At 38.1% G+C, this 25,606-nt stretch overlaps 1 long non-coding RNA gene across 1 annotated transcript in view; it reads right to left on the reverse strand.

Moving 5' to 3' along the window:
* Positions 1-387: 387 nt before the first annotated feature.
* LOC116076007 overlaps positions 388-25,606 on the reverse strand; it is a 79,880-nt gene continuing 54,661 nt past the window's right edge. The window contains exons 2-3 of the long non-coding RNA XR_004112778.1: positions 13,168-13,319; positions 388-457 (exon numbers count right to left, since the gene is read on the reverse strand). This is a non-coding gene — a long non-coding RNA (uncharacterized LOC116076007). The remainder of the gene's footprint in view (positions 458-13,167; positions 13,320-25,606) is intronic.

The raw sequence follows: 25,606 nt of genomic DNA on the forward strand, positions 1-25,606 counted from the left end.
TTCCTGTACTAACACTACCTCCCCACAAACTGTCCTCCAGCCCATCTCCTTTCAGGTTTCATGCCCTCTTTATTTTTATTTTTGGATGAAAATAGTCCCCTAAATCCAATTAGTGCTGCCTCTATGCACATGGATGTATGGTACCCACTACAGCATGACCAGTCTAGCAGCAACCCCTTCAATAAAAGAGAATTACTTTACACCTGCTTCAGCTATCAAGTGCTGATAGCCCCTTAGCTAAGACTAGGGCCACAGAGGACCCGCCCCACCCAACGAGGAATTTGAATGGCTTCATCTCTTGCAGGTCTTGAACAAGTAAGATCCTGGGGATGTGAGATGATATACATAACAGCCATTGTCATGGGAAGAAACTTGCCTGAGCTTTGATGGTGGGTAGAGGATCATACTGAAGGTGCTTTTGTTCCAAGCCATTATTTCAAGGCCTTAGAAGAATGTTCTTCAGAGAGAGTTTTAAAAGAAAAAAAAAGTTCTTTAGAGACTTGATTGTAGTACCATGATCAGCCTTAAGAGCACTAAATATTGTAAGTTTTACATATCAAAATACATAAGCATAGTTAATTTTCTATACTTTAAATCACTTTGGTTTTGGAAGTTCTATTAAGATTTATCATAACTTTAGGGATATATATATATATGCACCATGTAGATTCTATCTGACATACAGTTCAAAATTTACATAATGGGGAAATAGCCTGGATTTTAATACATATATTAAAATTCAGACTTGCATGCCCATTGCTTATGTTGCTCTGAGAAGTAGAAAATCTAAAAAAAAAAAAAAAAAGTTTTTTCTGGAAGGGCAAGCCTCTAAGAGTGGCAGAAATAATATTTTACAGAAGGATTGGTTAAATCACTCACCAAAAGTATTCTGTGAGAACAAATTCATTTATTTTAACTATATCAAATATCAAAATGTAATTTTCAAATTAAAAAAAATACTATTAATGTTAGTGTCTCAATTTTATGTGGCTTATTAGTATTACTAAGTAGTGCCAAATAGCTCTTAAAACCAACTTGTATTTTCCATTTGTGCTTTCCAAAATCTGCAAAGTTATTCCATTCCAACATTCTTTGCTATATTTATGTGTTGAGCATATAAAGTCAACAGCATTGGATGTGATACGGAACATCAGAGCAACTCTAATAATTCATTACTGGAAAAAAACCATAGATGCTGTGGGGAATAAAATATTTAATTTATGAATATCATTACGAAAAAACCTTCATATTTTCTTCACAGAAAATAAATGACAAAATCATATCCCAGTTTGGAAATTTTGGCAGGACAATAGTGCCTGAAATGATTAAACTTTGGGTACACCCACGACTTTCAAGATGGCTGCTTCATGTCTTTTGATAAAATACATCAGGACCCATTCAGATTCAGCTTATATTTCCTGTCATGGTTAGATTTTAGAATCTTAGTTTGATAAACAGTCCTGAAATTGGAAAACAACCTTTATGTTATACAACAATTTGGCAGAGTTACTTTTTATTTATTTTTAATTTTTTAAGTTTTTTATGTGCCTCCTAAAGTCACTCTACATAATTCTCCAAAGTATGCATTTCTAGAAGAGTAAAGATAATTACCATGGGTCAAATCTATAATTTTTTATTGGATATTTTATTTATTTACATTTCAAATGTAAAATGTATTTTACATTTTAAATCCCCTTTCCCGGCTTCCCCTCTGGAAACTCTATCCCATCCCCCTCCCCCTGCTTCTATGAGGGTGTTCCCCCACCCACCCACCCACCAACTCCCACCTCACTGCCTTGGCATTCCCCTACACTGGGGCATCAAGCCTTTACAGGACCAAAGGCCTCTCCTCCCATTGATGCCTGACAAGGCCATCCATCCTCTGCTACATAGGCGGCTGGAGCCATGGGTCCCTCCATGTGTACTCTTTGGTTGGTGGTTTAGTCCCTGGGAGCTCTGAGGAGTCTGGTTGGTTGATATTGTTGTTCCTCCTATGTGGGTGTAAACCCCTTCAGCTCCTTCCCAGTTCCTTCTTAAGGGACACAGTGGTTTCTACGTATTTCCACCTCCAGCTGGGCCCAGATCTGGTTTGCTTTTAACGAGTTTCTATTTCTGCTGTGTCTTTTTCACATACCTCTCAAGGATTATTGTTACATGGAGCTGATGTCTTAATCAGGGTTTCTATTCCTGCACAAACATCATGACCAAGAAGCAAGTTGGGGAGGAAAGTGTTTATTCAGCTTACATTTCCACATATCTGTTCATCACCAAAGAAAGTCAGGACTGGAACTCAAGCAGGTCAGGAAGCAGGAGCTGATGCAGAGGCCATGGAGGGATGTTTCTTACTGCCTTGCTTCCCCTGGCTTGCTCAGCTTGCTTTCTTATAGAACCTAAGACTACCAGACCAGGGATGGCACCACCCACAAGGGGCCCTCCCCGCTTGATCACTAATTGAGAAAATGCCTTACAGCTGGATCTCATGGGGGCACTTCCTCAAGGGGAGGCTCCTTTCTCTGTGATATTCCAGCTTGTGTCAGGTTGGCACACAAAACCAGCCAGCATAGCTGAGGAGCCCAAACCCTCCTCTGTCATTCTCTCCACACATAGGGCCCCCGTGTTGAAAGAACTAGGAGATCTCACAGACCCTGCTGTCACATAGTTAACTGACAATGGTCCTTAGAATATAGGACTAAGATGAGCTTGCTCCTGTTCATAGAAAGTGCTGGAACTTCAGTTCCTTTCCCAACTCCCAATCTTAAGAGTTTTTAAAATCGAGTATTAAGTAAGTCCTTTCAATGATAGCTCCAATGCCAGACAACACTGACTTTTCTCCAGACGACACTTTGCTAGGAGCCTAGTTCAGAGCTTCTGGTCACTACCCTGGCTCCTGCTCACCTCCCAGAAGAGCACTGCATACATTACAGTGTATTAAATATGCTGCTAAAAAAGACATTTTTCACATGCTTCATTTTACTGTCAGAACTAAATCCACGTTTCTCAGAATAAATGTTCATGCTTTTACTGTGTTCCACTCAGTATATAAGAGTTTCTTTGCATTGCTTTGTATCCTTCTTGTGATTGCCTCATCTGGAATTCTGCTCACCTCTGCTTTTATCATGTCCTCCTTTCTTTCCTGTCTGACTGTCTCACACAGCAAATTAAAAGCATTCTTGAGACTATCTAGGTGATATATGCTTTGAAAATATTTTTAAAACCTGAGTTAGCTAACCTAACTAGGTAGGTTATTATAACTATAACTTAGGTAGGATATTCCTAATAGACACACCATTCTGTGTCGAATAGACTATTTACTTTTTCTCTTCCCAGATGACTACCTACCAGTTCCCTAAAGACAATAACCAATCATGGGTTGCTCCTAACTGCTTCTTCAGTACCTGTGACCTTATCTGTACATATTCATCTCTTTGTTTGTATGTGTGTACTTATGTTTGTACATGTGCATATGAAGATGAAGAACTGAAGTCAGTGCTAGAAGTCTTCTTCAATCACTCTCAAACTTATTTTGTTTTAATTAGGTTAATCCTGTTGGGGGTGGTGTGGGCATGTGAGTACAGGTGTCCACAGAAACCAAAGATGTCCAATCCCTTGGAGCTAAATTTAGAGGTGGCTGTGAGCTGCCCACTGTGGTTGTTGGGAACTGAACTTGGATTGTCTGCAAGAGCAGGGAACACTCTTGACCACCAAACCATATATCTTCAGGTCCTCCACCCACTTTACTGAGACAGAGTCTCTTAGAGAGCCTGGAACTCACCAATTTGGGTAGACTGGCTAGCCTGCAAGACCCAGGCATCCCTCCTGACCTGGCACTAAGACTTTAGGCTTGTGCTACCAAATCCAGATAGTTACGTAGGTTCTAGAGGGCTAAATTCAGGTCTTTGTGCTTTGTGGCAAGCATTTGCCCACTAAGCCATTTCCCCAGCCCCCAAATACTCATTTTTAAATTTGTCAAATCAATATTACTTTGTGATCTCTTTTTATTTTTAAGAATTTGATATGTGCCCATATCGTGCTTTGATCAAACCTGCCCTCCATGCCCTCTCCTCTATTTTTTTTTTTTTGCTTTCTTGTTTTGTTTTGTTTTTGAAAATCCAATCTATCTACTTGTCATCTTCTATTTGCCAGAAGTGTGAAGCAGAACCAGGGAGAACAGATTCCACAGGTCTCCATTCCACCAGAAAAGCCAGAAGTGTTACAGCTCTTAAAAGAGAAGCAAGGAGGCCTGGGCAGCCTGCACAGGGCAGGGAGCTGAGGTCCTGCAACCGTGGCAGTGCCAGCGCCAACAGCAGGGGTGACAGAGGTACAGAGGCAGCCTGGCCTGCCAGGCATGTCCAAGGTCCAGCAAGCTATGAATGTTTAGGGATAGAGAACTCTTCCCCAAGTGTTACAGCTCAATGAAACAGCCACTCTCAGCAGATCCTTGCTGAAATAACTTGTGTGCTTATTCCATGTGGACAGGGACTAAATAACATTGAAGAGTAGGGTGAAATTTAGGGATAGATGTTTTGTACTGGCTCAGTTTGAGATGTTAGTGATGCTCTGTTTGCATGGGGAAGGACTCCAAGTGTTTTCCCTACTCTACATGGCTTATTATCATAGTCTTCTCAGTGGGGTGCCCTGGTTACTGTTCCAGAGCAGGTAGAGGTAGGCAGGGAATGGATCCACTCATACCATTCTCAATTCTGAGATTCACTAGGTCTGACCTTATACAACATTACCAGTTCTTCTGTCAGGTGGCATAGCCCACTCTCCCCACAAGCACTACCTATGTGTGCATGGATGCATACCATCTACTGGAGCATGAGCAACCTCTTAAGGCCAGGTTCTTAAAGGAAACTGACACTCCCTTCCCAGCGGGCATCAGGTTCCAGGAGCTTCTCAGCTAGACAAGAAATTTCCTAAGCCCTTCCCTCACCCATGCTGGGATTTTGGCTGGCTTGATCTTGGGTAGGTCTTGTGCAGGCAGTCAGCATGCAGCTGTAAGTTCGTGTGCATGGTATATCTTTCATATCATACAAATACTGTTGCATACATCTATTATCTTTGACTTACGATCTTTTTACCCCTTCTTCCATGGTAACCCTTGAGCCTCAAGGGATAGAATGTGATATAGATATCACATTAGAGCAGAATATAAAACAACCTCATAGTGTCTACATGTTGACCAGTTGTAAGTCTCTGTATTAAATGCCACCAACTGCAAGAAGAAGGATAAGAGTTAAGAGATATATGAATCTGTAAGTAGAAAAATAAGAAAGTAAGGGACAGTTTAATACTATCTCCACTTAGCAGAATAGTCGTATTAGTTTTCCCTTAGGGCATATGACAAAGCTACCAGGATTTTTAGACCCAGTAAATGATACCAAGTGTGGACTTTAAATCCAAGCAGAAAGTTGTTGGCTACTCTTATAAAATGTGTACCATTGGGCCATTTTTTGCTGTGTACAGCTTGGAGCATTCACTGTTGTGTAAGACTGATGATTGGTTACATTTTTCCTACTGATTTTGTGTGTTAATTTTGCATCCGACTACTTTTCCCAATGTGTTTACTGATTTTAAGACTTTTACCATTTACTCCTAACTTTTTCCCTGTATTTCATTAACACTTGGCATGGTGGTTTTAATATGCTTGACTCAAGGAGTGGCACTATTAGGAGGTGTAGCCTTGTTGGAGAAGGTATGGGCTTGTTGGAGGAAGTGTGTCACTGTGGAGGTGGGTAATGAGACCCTCTTCCTAATCACGTGGGAGCCAGTCTTCTCTTATCCACCTTCAGATGAAGAAGCAGAACTCTCAGTTCCTCCAGTGCCATGCTTGCCAGGATGCTGCCATGCTTCCTGCTACGATGATAATGGACTGAATCTCTAAACCTGTAAGCCAGCTTCAATTAAATGTTGTCCTTTAATAGAGTTCCTTGGTCATGGTGTCTCTTCACAATGAAAACCCTAACTAAGATACTTGGGCATTTGAGTTTCTCTCCTTTGACCCTAGATTATGGTTATCATCAATGAAAATGATGTCCAATGTGGGTGGCTTTTCTCATCTGAATCTTGATGATGTTCTCTTGTAGCTGTAGTGAGACCAGCCATCTCACTTTCTCTGTGTTGACCTCTGTGGGGGCACCTTTCAGCTAGCACTTCCTGCCCCACTAATAGTGCTTTCAGAATGTTTCTGAATGAGCAGAGGTACAAGTCAATTAAACAATAAATAAAACAGAACCATATCTCTTAGCTGAGTTTGGGTGTTACTGTTGTTCAGGCTGCTATTTTCAGTCTTTCTACTGTAGACTTTGAATCTAATTAACCATTTGTTCTAAAACCTTTGCCCTTTCCTTCATACTGCCAGTCTTAGCATGGTACAAAGGAAAACACTAAGGTTTCACTCCCTCAATCTTCCAAAGCTTCCCCCTTATTCTCCCTAGTTCTAAGTTCTAACACAAATGATTGTGGAGACCAAGACATTTCCTGAAATCCTTTCTAAGCCTCTAGGATTTTTCCTCCAAGAGTAAAGCACACCTAACTTACTCTCTCATCGTTCTATTTTCTCCTCTTTGTCTCTGCTTCTCCTTTTGGTGGAGAGTGTCTTAGCTAACCTCAATTTAGAGCACTTTATAAAACTCTATACAAGTCTGCTTAGAAGACTTCAAATGAGTTTTCCTTTTGAAAATCAAATGGCTGGAATAGCATTAAATCTTAAAACAAACAGACAGACAGACAGATCCTATCATCTCTGTTGGACCCCAAAGTGCTCCTATTTCTTTCTTTCTTTTTTTTTTTTTCAAAGTTCATGTATTGTCTTTTTTAATATGTGACAGAAATTGATGTTTCCCTGGTGGTAAGGAAAATAACATGGATTTCCAGTTCTGTATACTGGATGAGTGAGTTTATTTGCTTGTTTTCTTCCCAGAAGATATTCAAATACTAGTGTTAATTTCATACAAAGTGAAGTAGAATTATTTCTACCTGTAGGATATTGCATCTTAGAATTAGGAATACTGTGCATCTAAACTGGAGAAAAAATAACTATAACTATAGTTCTAGTCTCTGCAATAAAATGTGGTTATGGGAGTTGGGATGAATTTGCTTTAATTGGTGACCTTGGGGTTGAGAGGAAAGAAATCTCTAGAGAGATTTCCACTGGAAGCTGGAAATGCAATATTAATGTTTCCAGGACTGAATCTGAAACTAACATGTGAAATTACTTTTTAAAATGTATTTTATTTAATCAAAAATACTTCAAGCACAATGTCAACATGTGATAAGCTAAATAACAGTCAAGTGTTCTTTGGTATTGAATCTTTGAGATTATGTGTGTTTTGTGCTTTTGACAGTCTCTCCATGTCTCTAGTACTCCATAGGCATGCAACTATTGGCTGCCATCTTTCAAGGTCATAGACTTTGAGCCTGAAAAGCAACTTTCTGGAAAAATGTTACGTGACTGTAAGATAGAAAAGGAAGATCCGTGTTCTCAATGTCTGTCTCTGGCACTCGCAAACTCCTCCAATATTTAAATGACAGTTTGGGAAAAAATTAAGATTGACATCTTTAATAAATAAGATTAAGTTTCCTTCAATTCATAGAATAGTAGCCTGATGAAGAAATTGAGAATAGCTATGAAGAAATTAGAAATTCAGATTTCCTGTGGGTTTTGCTTGTGGTCTGGATTTCCTATTCCTGTATTTACCTCTCAGAGTAGTTTATGTTATTAAATAAGTTAATTTATTCAGGAAACATGGTATAACGTATGACCCTTAGAAAGAGTTCAATATCTGACCCTTCTCTGAACTGGTTCATATCCAGAGACGTCAAGGCTATGTGTTTTATTTCTTCTAGGACCAATCAATGTTAATAGGTGGATAGCTAAAGATTTCAGGATGTGGTCACAGTGGTCATTAGATAGGAAGTACAAGTGAATGAATACAATGTATTTTTCCTAAAGGATAAGTGCATTAAGTCATGTAACATTCTCAAAGACTAAAGAATCCATACCATCTATGAAGAACAATCCACACTTGAGATTGAAAACATATGGATGCTGAGAACTATGTTAAGTATAGGTGTACACACCAGCCTGCTCATTCATAAGCAGACTAAACAAGAATGCAAAATGTACATATTTATAACAACATATTTAAACTGTTGTTATAAAAACTAAAATTGGCCTAAGCTTTCTAGCCACCAGAAATACCCAGGATTATGGTCTTTTACTTTGTTTTGAGGCACAGGGAACACTGATTTCACTATTGTGCAGATCAAAGTGAAACAGAATTACATTGCTTCTACATAAGTATACAGTTCTTACTGGTTGGAAGATGTTCTTGCAAGCAGAGGCCAAGAGGAAAATTCTTATAGCTGGCTCCAACCTCTGAGACTTCTGGACTCACCTTCAACTGACTATGCATACTCTCCACAAAACAAATTTCAGGCCTGAGATCACATGTCTACTATGAGCATGTATCTCTTCGCCAACTACCTAGATCTTATGCTTGAAACTCTAAATTCAGGATATATGGTTTAAGTGGTCCCAACATTGTTTCTAGAGCCTGTGAATAACTCTCTTCCAGGGTGGTCTGGATTGCTTATTTCCCTAGGCTTAGGCTTATGGATGTTAGAGTAGTACTGTTTGTGTGTGCTAGGCTAGATCTAATGAATCCCTTTGAATGTAATAGCAAACTGCATTAGGGTGGGAAGGATTGTGGCTTGTAAGTCAGAGCCAGACCATTAGCTATTCATGATCTCATCAAATTTGAAATTTTACTCAAAGAACTCCAAGCGTTTGACACTTGGACTTGGCTTCTAAGGTTATTTAATGGTATATTTGACAAGAGAGATTATATTCCATCTGTTAGAAGTTTAACTTATATATACTTTTAAAATAGGTGTGCTCATTGTATTAGGTTCTCCATCTGGTCTGGAGTTCCAGCTTATTGGAGTTCCAATAAGCAATCCAGCTCTAGGTTAATGAGAAACTCGAACAGGTCTTCAGCTGCACGCCTCAGATCAGCACACCGGTCAACAGAGCAGAGGAAAGAGAGAAGAGATAGCTCTTTCTTTAAAGGCAAGATCTAATGAAAAGTGTTTTTTCTGCTTACATCTCCTTGTCCTAAGCCTTTGGATGTATAAGTTGTTTACTCGGGACCTGATGCTCCCAGATGAAAGTTGTTTTTAAGGGGAAGAGGGATATTGAACAGGACAAGACAATCTGTAGTTAGACACATTTGTCTCCTTGTAAATGAGTTAGCCTCATGCAGTTATAGAATTACCCTCAAATTTCAGGGTCTTGAATGATTCGTGATTCTCTCTACTACACGGATGTAGCCTGTTATAGTCTAGAGCTGTGGGGATTCAGAAATGGGCTGGAGAGAGGAAATCACTTGCTGCAAATCATGATGTCAAAACCCCAGATCTTTTATAAATCCTTCTAGTTTCACATGTAAGAAGCCTCAAAATTGTTATCTAGTCAGAAGTTTCACATCTGAAGTTTCTATTTTGTTTTATTTATTGCTTAACTGACTTGTACCTCTGTTCTTTCTGAATTTTCCAGTGTCCTATCTGAGGCCATCTAATTCTGCAGGGTTGACAGGGAAGAGGGTGACAGAAAGGGACCACTTCTGGCCTGTATTCAGTGACCTGAAGCAGCACTTCAGCAGACATGCTTGACAGAACTCTAGAGACGCAGTCTGGGGCCTGTTTACAGCTACTCCTTAGTTCTGCTTGAGTTTTACAAGAAGTACTTAATTTACAAATACTGCTCATTTCTAAACTAACAGACTGCTTATTTTAGATGGGCAGGTACACACAATGAACAACTTCCTAAAATACTATATTCTCTTCATTTTTTGCTTCCTCCTGTCCTGGGTTTGAGTCAGTATCTTTTAAATATTACTGACAGCCTCAAAGGGAAGCCCATACACACGAGCAGCTATGTTTTTCAACAAGAACCCTATGGTCATAGGCTATGTGCATATGTGTTTTACCTTCTAAGACATCAGAGGCAACAGTTCCCACGGAACTTATTTCCATGAAAATAACAGAAGTCACCAACTTTTACAGCCTCTAAAATCAATACTTCCTAACTATTAAGCCAATGCCACTCATATTCGGTCCTGTTACAGCAATATGAGTATTCAAGTCAAAATAAACCAGGCTTCAAAAACTGTAGTTCTAGACGTCCACAATAGCAATGGCTTAAACAAGGTATCTTATTTCCATTTCCCCTCAAATTCAAGCTTGAAGTGGTCCAAGGTAAATATCACAGCTCTGTAGACAATGTCTACTGCTTGGTTCAAATGATTTCTACAGCTCCAGTCCTCCTACTTGGACTTACAAGAGAACATATGAGGGGTACATCCCTCATCCTTAAAAATGTGATTTAGAAGTTGAGCATCATTTCTGCTCATTTTGCATTAATTAGAACTTAATCATGTGATTTTGTCTGGAAAATAGTCTTTGGCTGGATGGCCATGCCCCTGCAGTCTGGATGGAGAGAGGGAGGATGAACATCAGTGTTAATCTTTGCAGACTTTGGGTGATTGATGTTCACTTACTAGCATTTCTTCTCTTTTCTCCTTCAGAACTGAGTAGCCAAGCCCAAATTTACATGGTGCTCCTAGACTGCAAAGCAGTGAGGCACTTTGGGAGAACTTGTGTTTAGCTTGGCAAAGATAATTAGCCTACTGAAGTCAGCAGTGTGCATTTCTTTGTCTTGAATATATTGTAACATTTCCCCAGACTCAAACCTAGTAGGACAGCTATGAGCAAAATATTGGAAATGACAAAAGCCAAAAGTGTGTTCCCCAAGTAAGTATTTATTTCTGATCTGCCTTCTTGATTTGCTTTCTAGTAGCAACATCTCTCTCTGTCTCTCTCTATAGGTGTGTGTATGTTTTTCTCAAATATATATATATATTCATATATATGTATATATTCAAATATATATATATACTATTTCTCTCTAGTTTTTCTGTAATGGTCTTTCAAAGTGTCCACAAAGGGCATTTAAATTTGATTCAATCTCTTTGACTGCAGTCAACATTTGATGTTAATTTTTCCCTAGAAATATGTCTTAGTCCCTGGGTGCTCTGGGTACACACAGAGGGACCCATGGCTCCCGCTGCATATGTATCAGAGAATGGTCCTGTCTGGCATCAATGAGAGGGAGGCCCTTAGTCCTGGGAAGGCTTGATGCCCCACCATAGATCAATACTAGGGCAGGTGGTGAGGCAGGAGTTGGTGGATGGGGAAGCACCCTTATAGAAGCAGGAAGGAGGGTCAGTGGGATAGGGGTTTTTCGGAGGGGAAACCAGGAAGAAGGATAACATTTGAAATGTAAATAAATAAAATAACCAATAATAGCTTTTTTTTTTTTTTTTTAAAAAAAAGGAGCACTGGAGAATTGGAACAATAAAAAGAAAAAGAAATATGTCTTCATCAATTTTCTATTGCTATAACCGAATACTACAAAACTGGATAACAGGTAAAGAACAGATAGTTGTTTGTCTCAGTTATTGATCCTGATAAGTTGAAGGGCATGGTATCAACGCCTACTGAGGGCTTCTTGCTGCATCAAAACATGAAGGTGGTGTCGCATGGAAAGACAGGAAAGGCCAGCATGGATCTCTCCTTCTCTTCCTTCAAAGCCATTAAAGTTGTCACAGGACACCCATTCTCAGAAGCTCACTCAGTCCTAAATACCACACAAAGGCTTTGTCTCTCACTAGCATATATATTTGGGGATTAAGTTTCAACACAAGAATTCAGAGTAGGCATATATAAAGCATAACATGTCATGTTCTGTGCATAACAACGTAAAAGCTTGCTTGATAAGGCCCACTGATCAGTGGACAGCTTCAGCTTCTTCACACTATGATTTACATGATCGTGTTTACCTGTTAGCACTTATTGGTTTATTAACAATAAGAAAAATTCACACTGAAGTTATGGTTCTCCATGTTTTGCTTTCAATTCTGTTGATTTTTCAAGATAAGGGTATAAACAAGATTAAAAGGGCTATATTTTATTAGTAAACTAAAAATTTTCATTATTAAAATATTTTCTCTATTTTTAGAATTGTGACTTAAAGGGATTTCTGCAATTCCACATGAATTTATTTAGTATATGTACCTGAGTTTGTCATTTCTATAAGTAAGATATGTAGTTTTTCATTATTTCGCTTTCAGATTTTCAAACTCTATCATCTATCTATCTATCTATCTATCTATCTATCTATCTATCTATCTATTTTCTGTATATGTATTTGGGTGTACCTATATGAGTTTCTATACATGTATTTGGGTATACCTGTGTGAGTTTATGTGAGACCTGTATGTAAGAATCATCAGAGGTCAGAGAGGGTATCAGACCCAGAACTGAAATTACAGGCAGCTGTGAGCTGCAAGGTGGGTCATGAAAACTGAACCAGTGTCCTCTGCAAGATTACTATGTGCCCTGAACTGCTGAGCCATCTGGCTAGCTTCGATTTTCAGAGATTTCTTTTTATACAAATGAAGCTCATTTTACATAGAATTAAGAACAACAAACAAACAAACAAGCAAAACTAAAAACTAAAAAACTAGGCCTACCTGTGACTCAAATCTGACCAGTGATAAATGTTTGACCTCTGATTCATCTAGACTGACTCAAAACTGGTTTCTGCCATGTTTGTCTTGATAGACAGTATGGGGCTTTGTTTGTTTGTTTGTTTGTTTTCTGTTTGTTTTCTTTAAATACAATGCTCACAATCTTATCTCAGTATATTACTTTTTAATATGCATCTCTATCGCTGATCTTGTCCTCTTACATTTGTAGTCATTTGAAAAATTGGTAATAATAATTAAAGTTACCAAGGCTATTGGGTGGTTAAATAAAAAGGCATATAAAATAAATAATGACTGTGTTATTGCACGCATGTGGAAAGAATGAAAAAAAAAATCTCTCATATGTAATAAATAAGTTTTACCTAAGACAGGTAGCTAATAAATGCTTTCTATTTCCTTCAGTGAGTTTACTAACATGAAGTCATAAATATTACTTCTTTTATAAGTCCATTTTTACAACTTGTTGCCATTAATAATTTTGCACATCACCACTCTAATATTAATAACATTATAGGCATGTGTCAGTTATCTTAGTGCATGGTGTATATCATCTTACCTCCACGGTTACACTCAGTGGTAGCTCTTCCTTTTAAGACACCAAGCACTGGTGTTCACAGAACCTCACTGACTTACACTGATGCTTACAGCAATGATGGAGGAACACTAGCTCTCAGGTGCTTGATTTGGACGTAGATTCTTCTATGCAAACTGCTGTCCAGAAAAAAAAATGAGAAAGAATCATATAAAGTAGCAAAAATGATCACACAGTAGCAGCGTTTGTACCATAACATATTTTAAGATTAGAGACATTGTTCTCCAGGTGAGTATAAGAGCAGGCATCTGTGACTCTGCTTGCCCACACATGTCTGTTGAAGTATAAGAAGCACCTGCAATGGGCACTGTCAGTTAGAGCCATCAAGTGTATCTTCCTGATGTTTTATTTTGGCTTCTCCTCATATTCTCAGTTTCATGCAGCTCTTAAAAGGAAAGCAAGAATATAGGGGAAAGAGATGAAAAAAATGAGAAGAGAGCTCCATTTCACATCATTCTAGTCCCTGTGCCAGGCTTCAAAAGCAGATGCTCTCCACTCCTTTTCTTTGACTAGTACTATATGTAAAGGAGCGATCAGAGCTCAGAATGATCAAATGCAGCACAGGGATCCTGTGACTAATGAACAGACAGACACAGCAACTCTGCAAACCAGTACTATTATTTTAAAAAGAAGGCCTTAACATGGAATGCTTAGCTATAGTTAGGAAGGTGATCATAAAATATTAGGCCCTTGAGAAAAGCCCCTCATGTGGAATATAACACATGTGTTTGAAACATTCAGAAATGATATCTCAGAAACTCTTGTTGCTTTTACAGAGTTACTTTTCTATTGCAGCCTAGAACTGTGAGAAGCTTAGTATCCTAATGCAAGGCACATTTATCTCCAAGCTTCTGCAGATCATACATCCGAGTACAGAATAGATAGAACCTCTGCTTCAGTGGTTTCTCAGCCTTCCCGATGATACATAGATAATCATCTGGCCAGTTTATGGCTCAGCAGACTCCAACTTCAACTCGGCTCCTAAGCCAGGATGGACCTTCACAGCCAATGTAAACAACCTGAGACTCTGGGAACACACTAAGTTTAAACCAGATGCTGACCTCACATGTGTATTCTGCCACAGATAATCTTGGGAGGGAGAACAATCAATGTACCTTTCTGAGTCTCTGTTTCTTCCTTTTTAATGGGAATTGCAGAATCTACCTCTGGGTACCTAATTTAGGTCTTTCTTAGATCACTGTATTCTGTAATGAGTAATGCACTGTGATGATGAGCTATTACAGTTGTGATGGCGATGATGGTGCAGGCAGTGGTGAGGGTGGTGGTGATAATGATGGTGGTGGTGGTAATGATGATGGTAGTGGTGATAATGATGATGGTGGTGGTGATAATAAACCAGCCATCCTAACGCTTTAACCCTTTAACACAGTTCCTCATGCTGTGGTGACCTCCAACTATAAAACATTTCATTTCTACTTTATAACTGTAATTTTGCTGCTATTATGAATTATAATATAAATATCTCATTTGCCAGATATCTGATAAGAGACCCCTAAAAGGATATCCGATTCCTAATTCTGCAAACAAGAGATTCTGTAGCCAATAGAAGGTACTGTGTAAACTGTGTAAGCTAGCCTAATATTGCACTCACACTATTCAGCCCAGAAGGTGGAAAGGAGAACCATTGTAAGCCACCTTACCTGTCCAGTTAGAAGTAAGGAGGCAAACACCAAGCTCTTCCCCATGCAGTTTTATTAGGATCCTTGTAATCTTGCTTGTTACATCTTACTTATTTCTACTTACATTTTATTATTTACATCTTGCTTCTTACATCCTACTTATTACTACTTCTACTTATTCCTATTCCTATTCTTAGTTCTATTCCTACATCTTACTTCTATCCTTACATACTTACTCCTATCTATCATACTTACTCTTCTATATCCCATACTTACTCTTCTATCCCATCACCAGCCATAATTCTACATACTTACTTACTATCTCTACATACTTACTCTTCTAAATCTACATCTTACCTCTAACCCATCACCAGCCCTAATTCTACATACTTACTCTCCAGTCTCTCTCCAGTCCCCCAGCCCTTGTGGGTTAAATACTTTCCCTGGTCCCAATCAGCATCAGCTACGTGGCGAAGTATAATAGGCTGCGGGAAAATCATACCAGCTTGCATCACAAACTAGAGGCACTCAGCTTCTCCAACTAAGGGCTTGATTATCATCAATGCTCTCTGCTCTGGCCGGAAACCAGGTGTTCAAAATATATGTATATAGGGTGGCAGCTGCAGCTCCCCACAAACCATCTCCACATTGTGGAAAGATCACAGTCTGAAATAACATCGAACTAGGATTGGTGGACGCCCCAAAGGGTGAGCAAGCTAGGTGAATGGGAGCACTGCTGGATAGAGACTGTCACTGTCACAGTGCTGGGATTGAATGCTAGAAAGATCATGTATTTTCCTTCCAAACTGTTCCGACAGCTTGAGTGGGTTTGGACTGGTGAGAATGAGCCATAAATCCAAAACTTCAGTTAGACAGCTACTAGGCACTTCTGAGCCAATGGCTACAATTAGACAGCTACTAAGCACTTCTAAGCCACTGGCTGCAATTGCTAATTTTGGGTCTTTATACAAATGTGTGTTAAACAGTTATGGATTATGGAATTTCTCTGCATGCCAACAACAGAAAACACACAGTAGAATGACTTAGCAAACTGTCTTTTATTAGTCAACATACCAGTTTCTAGTCCCAGGGTAGAGTAGGGCCCAAATGAAGATATTTCAGGAGATTAAATCACTAAAACTTGTTTCATATTTCAAATGCTGTATTTTAACTTTATTATGATGCTTTGATTAGTATTAAATAAAATATCTTAAAACAGATGATTAATATATATTCAGAACATTTTGAAATTCAACATATAATTTATTTAGTATGATAGTTTTGTGAAGATGAGATATATAGCAACTTAAAATATATACTCTTATAATAATATAATTATAATTTGATTAGACCAACATTTTTTACTTTTATATCATATAATTATAATAGTTTATGAATGATAAATTAAATACTTTAGGTAAGGTATTTATATACCTTCTCAGTCTTTGAGTCAAGCGAAGTATAATATTTTATGCAATAGATAGGCTAATTTAGAAATACGTGTATATTAGATTATTCCATGAGATGCTTATGGATATACCTTATATGTGTGCATTTGTTTATATGTATAAAAGAAGGTGCTTTGATAATAATTAAAGATGAGGTAATGGAGTTAAGAAATAAGGGTGATATAGGAGGATTAGGAGGGGATAGAATGTGGAGGAAAATAATAAAATATAGTATACATGTATGATATTTTTTAAAATCATAAAAAGGGAGATGAAGATTTCATAACTCCAAAGTAACTGAGCAGAGAAGCTCAAACATTTCCATTGTAGTAGCATTAGATAAAGTAATTTAGGAAATAATAATTGAAATCTAATGCAAATCAATCATTGGTGATAGAAGCATTTTAGAACATGGGTTATAAACCAAGTAGTGTTTTAGCAAGAGTCCCGTGTGCTTTCAAGTGCATGGGAGCACCTCATTTTAGGCTTATCTGGGTAATGCAGTTAGTCACACATTGCAAGTGTAACACACTTGAACAGACTAGATTTCTCTTAGGATCAGATAATTCATGTTTCAAATGATTTATTTATCTATGATACATGCTTATGTCAAATTACCAAAGAAAAAGTGAAAAGGTAAATTCTTGTGCAGGGGAACTGCACACAAGCAAAGTTTCTCAAATGTAATGAAATTAGTAAAAGGCGATAGATTTGAAACTATTGCTGTTAGGTAGAGTTTGGCTGTGTGATGAGATCTGTGTTAGGAGACCTACTTCTCTTTCTGAATTGTGCTGTGAAAGTATAGTCTTTCACTTCTATGATTCCTGTTTCTTTTGCTTGGTCCCCCACCTCTACCCTGGGTTTGGACTATTTTCATGTATTTGTAAATTCCTCAAGACCTAGTGATAGTAAAGAGAAGCCAGAGTCCTGACAACCTACTTAATGACTGTATAATACTATGTCCTCCTCATGGGGATGAGGGTGGGATAGGAGTGGGGATGGGGTGTGGAGGTGGGAGATGGGGACTCAGCTAGGGAGAGAGTGGCCTCTAAACATCCAGGGAGAATTTGTCTTGTCATTTCCTTCCAATTGAAGAATGGGGATTTCTCCTACATTTGAAAGGCAAATGGAATCAATCTGATCCTTTTAGCTCTGCGTTGCCTCCCTACCAACAAGATGTGGCCCACTGACCCCAAGATGTCTGCCCCCCAACAGCACATGTCTGAGGAGCTTAGCTTGGATGTAGTGCACAGCGGGAAATAATCAGAATCAGGCCACCCCTCCGGTTCACCTGAGATCTTTCCAGACACAAGCTTACACATTGTGGGAAAAGGGAAGAGGTACGGTCTGGCAGTGCGTGTGCCAGATGAGATTGCTTCAGTGTATCCCCAAGATGTCCGTAAAGAACCTGGAAGTAACATTTGACAGAACACATCGGAGAGCAGGAATAGGAGAAATACTGTCCATTTGAGCCACTTGGTAAAGCAAATACACAGATATTCAAAGAGTCCCTCAGATTCCAATTTTGAAAAATGTTTAAAACAGAGATTCCCCCCCCCATGGCTTAAGTTTCCAAAAAACACATGCTATCACTCAGTCATGAATTAGATTCAAATACATTTCCTATGATCACATATAAATAAGAAAGAGTATTGTGAAATTAGTGGAACTGTGAAGAAAGAATAAAACCAAAGTGACCAATTAGAGAAATTAGACATAGTTTGAAATGTTCGCCTGATATGGAACAAAGGTCCTAGTATTGGAAATGCCAGCCGTAATCTCACACTATTCTCAGCATCTTAAAATCATGTTAAGGTATACCATAGGGCAAAGCAAAGCCTCTCAGAACTCAAAAGCCAACCACGACAACACAGCTGGTTTTACATATCCCTTTGGAAAACAAGCTGAAAAAAGTAGTTTCTATATAGTTTCCTAAATTAAGCCTCATTGGCAGGCTATAAAGCTAATGATGAAAAGTAAAATTGTTCTTGGATTGCTAATTTGACTAGTACTCAACTGAGTTTGGGGCTTCATAACGTATATGATACAGTATCTTTGCACATATGTGTGTGTGTGTCATCACTGCACATTAACTACGGCCTAAAGCCTCAGAACAATGCTCAACTCTAGGCAATCGTAGTAAAATCAAGTCAACATCACAAGAAACCAGACCCTTACACTTTAAGTGTAGTTTGAGAAATGGCATCCACATGTTGGAGAAAACCAGATTTTCAAAAAAAGGAATAGTAGGCTATGAAGAACTGACTTAAATTTGGTGCCTGACACACAGCTAGTCAACATAAGCAACAGAATATTCAAATAGTAAAATATCTTTGAAGACAACCCACATTGAAAATAAAATTTAAGATCTTTGCTTTAGAAATAATTTTAGGTAAAATTTCAATCCCTCGTAACAAATTCTTTGATGCTTAAAAAAATCATGACTTCAACTGTAATAATTGATTTGCTAGAAAAACTTATGTCAATGAAGAACCACTAATGAACGGCGAGTCCTCGAATTCATTCTTGGCGATACAATTGAGACGAAATACCATGCCTTATGCATGAATTTTAAACATGGTTCGTGGTATAAGATTTGTTCTCCTATAAGCGCGGGCACATCTTTTTTTTACAAAAAGAATTAGTCCTCTTAGACGGCTGTTGAGAGTATGGATCTTGCAACCGCTATCTTAGATCCTTAAGAAATGTGTTCGTGTACATAGTTAAATGTTTGGGAGATTAAAGACTGGCAGATGTGGCTATCTATTGCATGAGAGTAGTGTGACAGAAAACGGTTTCCCCCCAAAGCGGGTGTTGAATTAAGAATTGAGTAACATATAAAGGATATACACACAAGGTCATCAGTGACGAAAGTGAGTCGGGATAGGGTAAACAGGCAGAATCCATTAATAACCATTTACCCCTGTGCGTAAACACAGCTCACTCCACTGGGGATCCACACACACTCCGTGAATGGAGCTTCAGCACTTTCAGAGCATTTACGCATCGTCTCTTTGAACCACAACACCATCACGGCTTGAGAGCTGCCCCACCCCAGGGTCTGAAGTGCTCAATGAAGAAGCTGATGTGCAGAAAAAAGGGACTAGAATATGAAAGTAAAGCTGTCTGTCATGGTAGCCTCCAAGATTTCCCAGAGGTTTAACAAAGTGTATGATGAGCTCAGGATAACAGAGGCCAGAGGAGCTTAAACGACTTGAAGTTGGTTGACAGAATCTCTGCCCTTCGAAGGTCCTTGGTGATCCCCCTCTGGACTTTAGACCTCATTGGATTCTCCTGCACTGGTTTCCCACTGTGTAATATAGCCACCTTGGGCTCCACTGAGACTTTTCCTTAATGGCTAGTCATTCTAAGGACCACGAATTCCATGGCTTGCTGCCTACTTCCACATGTGTCCACGGCCTCTCCTTCTACACCTAAAGTGAATTACCATAATTTTACTAAAACAAAAGCAGTTTTCCCCCATTACAGTTAAAACAGCATTTTTTTTAAAAAAACCCTACTATGCCTATAAGGTACACGTATTAAGTGCTCTTAACAATATGAGGGTTCTGACTATTTGCACAATTTCGCTTTGGGTCCTCTTTGGAGGTCCTGTTTTTGCAATGTCTAGCTTTTACTCAAAGCCTTGATCTCTAGTGTCCATGTTCCTGTCAGGGACTGAAATTCTTATAGTGAAAAAGAAAAAAAAATTTAGATTATTATTCAAACTGAAAACAGTTCTCTCCCCGCCTATTCAACAATGCCCCTCTTCCTCCTCCTACTTGGGTAACAGAAGGGTCAATTGCTATGCAATGCCGTTAAAAACTCCACTTGAGCAGTGAGTATCAGTGTTAACCATCTCAAGACTGGCCTCCTGTGATTCCAGTGTCACCAGTTTACATTCTTTCCGGATTACCAGAAAATAGGAGAGCAATACTCAAATTCACTTGGAGAAGACCTATGCCTTCTTGACCTATGTGTCAAGTTGTGAGTCCTCTGTCCCAAGCCACGATAAGCAAGTCAACTCTCAGGTGACTTTTAGAAAATCAATATGAATTTATTTCTTCTGGAGGAGTTTACCATTGACATTATCTTTCCTTTACTATGAGAGTTTTACTACTGGCTTAGCTGAGGCCAAAAATTGTATAAGAGGAGAAAAAAATAAAAAGGAAAATGTAATTTTTTTCTCTAGTCTTCACCCCTGTTTAGGCAAATTATCCTCTCCCATTGAAGTTGCGATCTGATGAAAATATATCTTTAAGGATGCATTTCACCCAGCTTTCCTTCTTAGCAAAGCTACTTCATAATTGGTTGCAACGATTTCCCAAAATATTCTTGCAAGTTAGCATTCAGATTAAAGGAACAAGCTATCAGTTCCACTTGTATGATGCTCAGACAGCTCCAATTCATGTGGGGAGGAAGGTAATCTCAGGCCCCTGCTATGTTAAGATCTACTCTTGCTCCTCTCCAGAGACTTGGCAATCTACACACAGCCTGGGAGGTCTCACTCTTCTCTCCTTTGTGTCAATCCCACAGTTTATCTCAAGCTCAAATACAGATACTACTCCAAGACTTATTTTAACATCATTACAATGACTCACAACTAGCAAATTCTTACTTCAAAGTAATTACCAATATCTAGGGGTTTTATATAAATTGCAGTTTATTTTAGGAAAGAGAGGAAACTTGCATACGGAAAGTAATGAGCAAAAAAATGGTAAAATAGAGACTATACCACAGGCTTTGTGTGAACACGTTTAGTTTAGCAGCTGCTTCTCAATGTAAACATACAGAAACATCTATTAATTATTTATTTATTAGGAACTAATAGGTAGAAGTGGTCCTAATGTTTGAAAAACATACCAAATGGACTCTTGGTACAAGGAGACAGGAGCAGCAAACCCATTTCTCTTTCCCATCTCTCTCTCCCCACCTTGCCCACCCTAGGTGACAGGACACAGCTGAAATGTGTGGGCTACTTAAGCTGAGTCTATGGGCTCAAATTGAAAGACGATGATTAAATAATGCTTCTCATTTGTAGTAGATCTTACGGTTTCCAGAATGCTTTCACATAAATTGTTCCATTTAGAGAGAAGCCCTGTACAGATGTTTTATGCATTTGCAGCCATTACAATTGCTAATTCGGACTAAATTCCTCTAACGTTTCAGGTTCTGTTTCCTCACTTTCTTTATCCTGCCTTTTAGTTTCACAAAGAGATCTTGTTATGCTGATGTAAAATGATGATTATCTTCTAATTATTAAAATCCTTCCGATGAAATCATTGGCAATTCGAGTTGGAGAGATCTTTGGAGAAATCGTGTTCTAACCTCTCTATTTTGCAAACGAATCTCAGTTCAGAGAGAAATCAAGAACTGAAGCATTTCATTTTCTGCTGTGCATAGAGAAAGGTTTTTATTCCTTAAAGAGTCTCCTCCTGATTATATGTCGGAGATGATAAAAGGCTCAGAGAAAAGATGGTGACAGCAAACCCAACTCTAAATATTATGGAGGTTTCTTCTTCAGTGTTTTCCCCTTATGGGAAAAAAAACATTTATTTTTAATCTTTTTCATCTTTCAGAAGAAAGAAAGGTGTTGATTCAATACTTAATGGAAACATCTACTCTTTTTAAATTCTTTCCATTAAATCCAAAGTTTTTAGGTTCTTAGTAAAGTACTATTTGCATTCTTTTTTTTTTCTTCACTAGAGTTTCATAAATAGCTTGTGGAAAAAAAGTAATTTTAGGCCCATTTCAATGTTAAGATATATCATATTTAGAAAAAAAATGACTTTTTTCTAAATGACTTGACTAAAAATATTCAATGCAGGTCATCCAATTGCTCAAATTTATTAAATACCTGACTATAATGAATTATTTCAAAAATAATTTTCAATATTTACAAGGTGAGGTTAAGTATATTTCTGTATAACAAAATACATTAATTTCAGAAGGTTTATAATATTATTTAATATAGAGGTATAAAATTATAAACTATCCAAACTGGAAACTCTATAATCATTATTTATTATGTCATAGCTTAGTTTAGGGGTACTATGGATTTAATTCAGGGTCTGAAGTATGACAAGCAAGTGGAGTTATATCCTGGCCCTGCCATGTATTACTGTCTCAATATAAATAATATAGAAATCCTATGAAGTTCCCAATATTACCTTCCTTTTCATGGATATGTTAGGAATGAGCTACTTATTGTTACTTATTCTAAGTCATATGATTTCACTTTCAGACTCCATTTATTCATAGGGACAAACTAAAGTCACAGACCCAGGCCCTGGGGAGCTGGAGACTTCCCCAAGGCTGAACAGCTTCTGTTATCAGCAAACAGTCTGAGTCCAGACATCTTGGGGACAACTTCTCCATCTTGCTGGTAGGTCAGTCTAAGTTCATGTTCCCAGGCCCAGGATACTCCTATTCTGACAGGATAGCCTTTGCTCAACCCTATAAGCCAAAATGAGATTGGATAATACTATAGCCCACCCTGCTCCCCCTTGCTTTGTGGTCTTATCCTTTGAATATGCTCTGGAATTTCTCTTCAGCATTGTAGTGCAGCTCTCGAGTCTGCTCTACAGCCCTGATCAATCAATAGCGGCTTGACTACAATAACTTTTTGTCATCTGCTAATTGACTTGGTGTTTGAGTTAGGTTGGATTTATGTTGTATTTAAATGAACTCCACAACAGATAAAGAAACAAAAGCTCAGACAAATGAGAAATCTTGCCTAGAGTCACAGTTCTGTAGATTCATAGTTCTTGCGCTTTCTACAATTGTTTCTTCTTTTTTTTCTGAGAAAGCAAAATTGAATATGAACAAGAATAAAAATTTTAAAAGTACAACCCAATCCATATATATAGGTGATCATTTATACCAATTCTGAGAAAGAAAAATTATTTTTATGTCAAAGGAGACTATAAGTCTCTGTTCAAATTCCCTTGTGCCAATAACCTGAACACATGGCTAATATTACATAGTGACCTCACTTGTATAGATTAACTTGTCTTAATGCTTTCCAATTGAGTTATATAAATATTCTTTCCTCATGATTAATTATGTATACTTATGGAATACTAGTTGGTGACTTCTCTGATCTTAATAGACATATGAAATCATTTGTAATTGAAATTTGACAAATCCATCACAAAGTATTTTTCATATATTTGGAGTTTTACTTAGTCTATTGGCATTATTATTCATTACTTCTTTGTTTATGTGTTACTGGTGGTGTGTAGTAATTTCCTCTGAGACAAAATCACCTGTCTTGGAGGGAAGTCTGTTAAGGAACAGGTATTAGAAGGGACATTAAACAACTGAATGTCGGGAAGGAAAATGAAACATTTCATCACATAGGGATGCTCATCAAACTCTGGATGTAACTACCTCACTGGCCTCTGGGCTTCCTGATTTCTTGGTAATGCTGCTGTCTTTAACCCCCTTATACTCTTATAAGTAAACTCTTATCTATGTCCTGTAAGTAACTCCAATAAAACTCATTAGTTCATCAAAGTGGACTTTCAAGGTATCCGTCCTTTAGTCTATTATTGCTTTCCTATCTGGGGTGAATGAACATTTGTTCATGTCTCCCGAGAATAGTGTGAGCACTTGTGTGTGTGTGGGGGGGAGAGTTGTGGGCATTTACCTGTCTGTTGATGTGGTGTGTGTGTGTGTGTGTGTGTGTGTGTGTGTGTGTGTGTATCTGTAAACCAGAAGTCAACTTTGGATACTTTTCTTCATTGTTCCCTATCTTATCCGTGCTCCCAAATCTCTCGTATTTAACCTGAAGATAGCAATTTCCACTAGACAGACTGGCCAGTGTGACCCAGGAGTCATCCAGTCTTGACCTTCAGCACTAGGTTAGAGGCATAAACCACCACTCACACCTTTTATGTCAATGCTTGGAATCTGAGTTTAGGTCCTCACGCTTGCACTGTGAATACTTGAGTTCTCAGAGCTATTTCTTCAGCCCCTGGATTCATCTTTTAAATGTGCAAGTATTTTAAATAAAATACTATGCATTTAATTTATTTTTCATTTATCATGACAAGGATATCCATCACTGTTCAAAATACTATTGAAAATTATTATAAATGGCTGAAAGTTAGATTCTTAGACATTACTGTATTATAATGTGTCTTAGGGTTTCCATTGCTGTGAAGAGATACCATGACCAAGGCAACTCTTATAAGGACAACATTTAATTGGGGCTGGCTTACAGGTTCAGAGGTTCAGTACATTATCATCAAGGCAGGAGCATGGCAGCATCCAGGCAGGCATGGTGCTAGAGGAGCTGCGTGTTCTACATCTTCATCTGAAGGCCACTAAGAGAAGACTGTTTTCAAACAGCTAGGAGGAGAGTCTCAAAGCCCACAGTGACACACTTCCTCCAACAAGGCCACACCTAGTCCAATAAGGTCTCACCCCCTAGGGCCACTCCCTGGGCCAAGCATATTCAAACTACCACGTAAGGGTTGAAATTGAATGTTGATATCATTATCATGCATTTTATAAGGATGCATATGAGAAGCTAAGTATAAGGATGTATACTTGCTACTAAACATTCAGGAGGCGAAGGAAGGTGGATGAGGGGTTTGATCAGACTACACTACTGTCTTAAAATATCTATTGGTTTTTAATTCTAAAAAGAAATATATGAGTTATTTTCTCATATAAAGTTTGAAAATATTTTAACATGTATAAAATATTGAATATACACTGGAAATACATTTAACTAGACAGTATGATGAGGAGGACATTTGAACACTGATCAAGCTTAGAAATAAGCAAGCCTCCCTATGCCTCCACTGTTTATGATTTTGAGAATTGTGCCTGTCATTAACATTGCACTGGTTGTACCAACCCTATGATCATCTGTTTTCTGCATTTCTACTACCTCAGAGTATTCATTTGTTTAAAATTTTCATCACAGGCTGGAGAGATGGCTCAGCCATTAAAGGCTAGGCTCACAACCAAAAATATAAAATTTCACCACAAAAAAATTCATCATGAGCTTATTTATCCATTCTACTATGGACTGATATTTGAATTATTTCAACTGATCTATACACATTAGTGCTGGCATAAATAGTTTTGTTTATTCTTCTGTTTCATATATAATATAATCTCTCTATGGTATATAACCAGAACTAGAATTTTTGATGTGATATGTTTACATATAATAATACATACATGTATGTCTATTTCCAAATATATACATATATATATGTATTATATGTAAGCATATCACAACTCAAAAATTCTAGTTCTGGTTATATATTTGAATATATATATATATATATATATATA

This window comes from Mastomys coucha, unplaced genomic scaffold (assembly GCF_008632895.1).
Source record: "Mastomys coucha isolate ucsf_1 unplaced genomic scaffold, UCSF_Mcou_1 pScaffold4, whole genome shotgun sequence".
Lineage (NCBI taxonomy): Eukaryota > Metazoa > Chordata > Mammalia > Rodentia > Muridae > Mastomys > Mastomys coucha.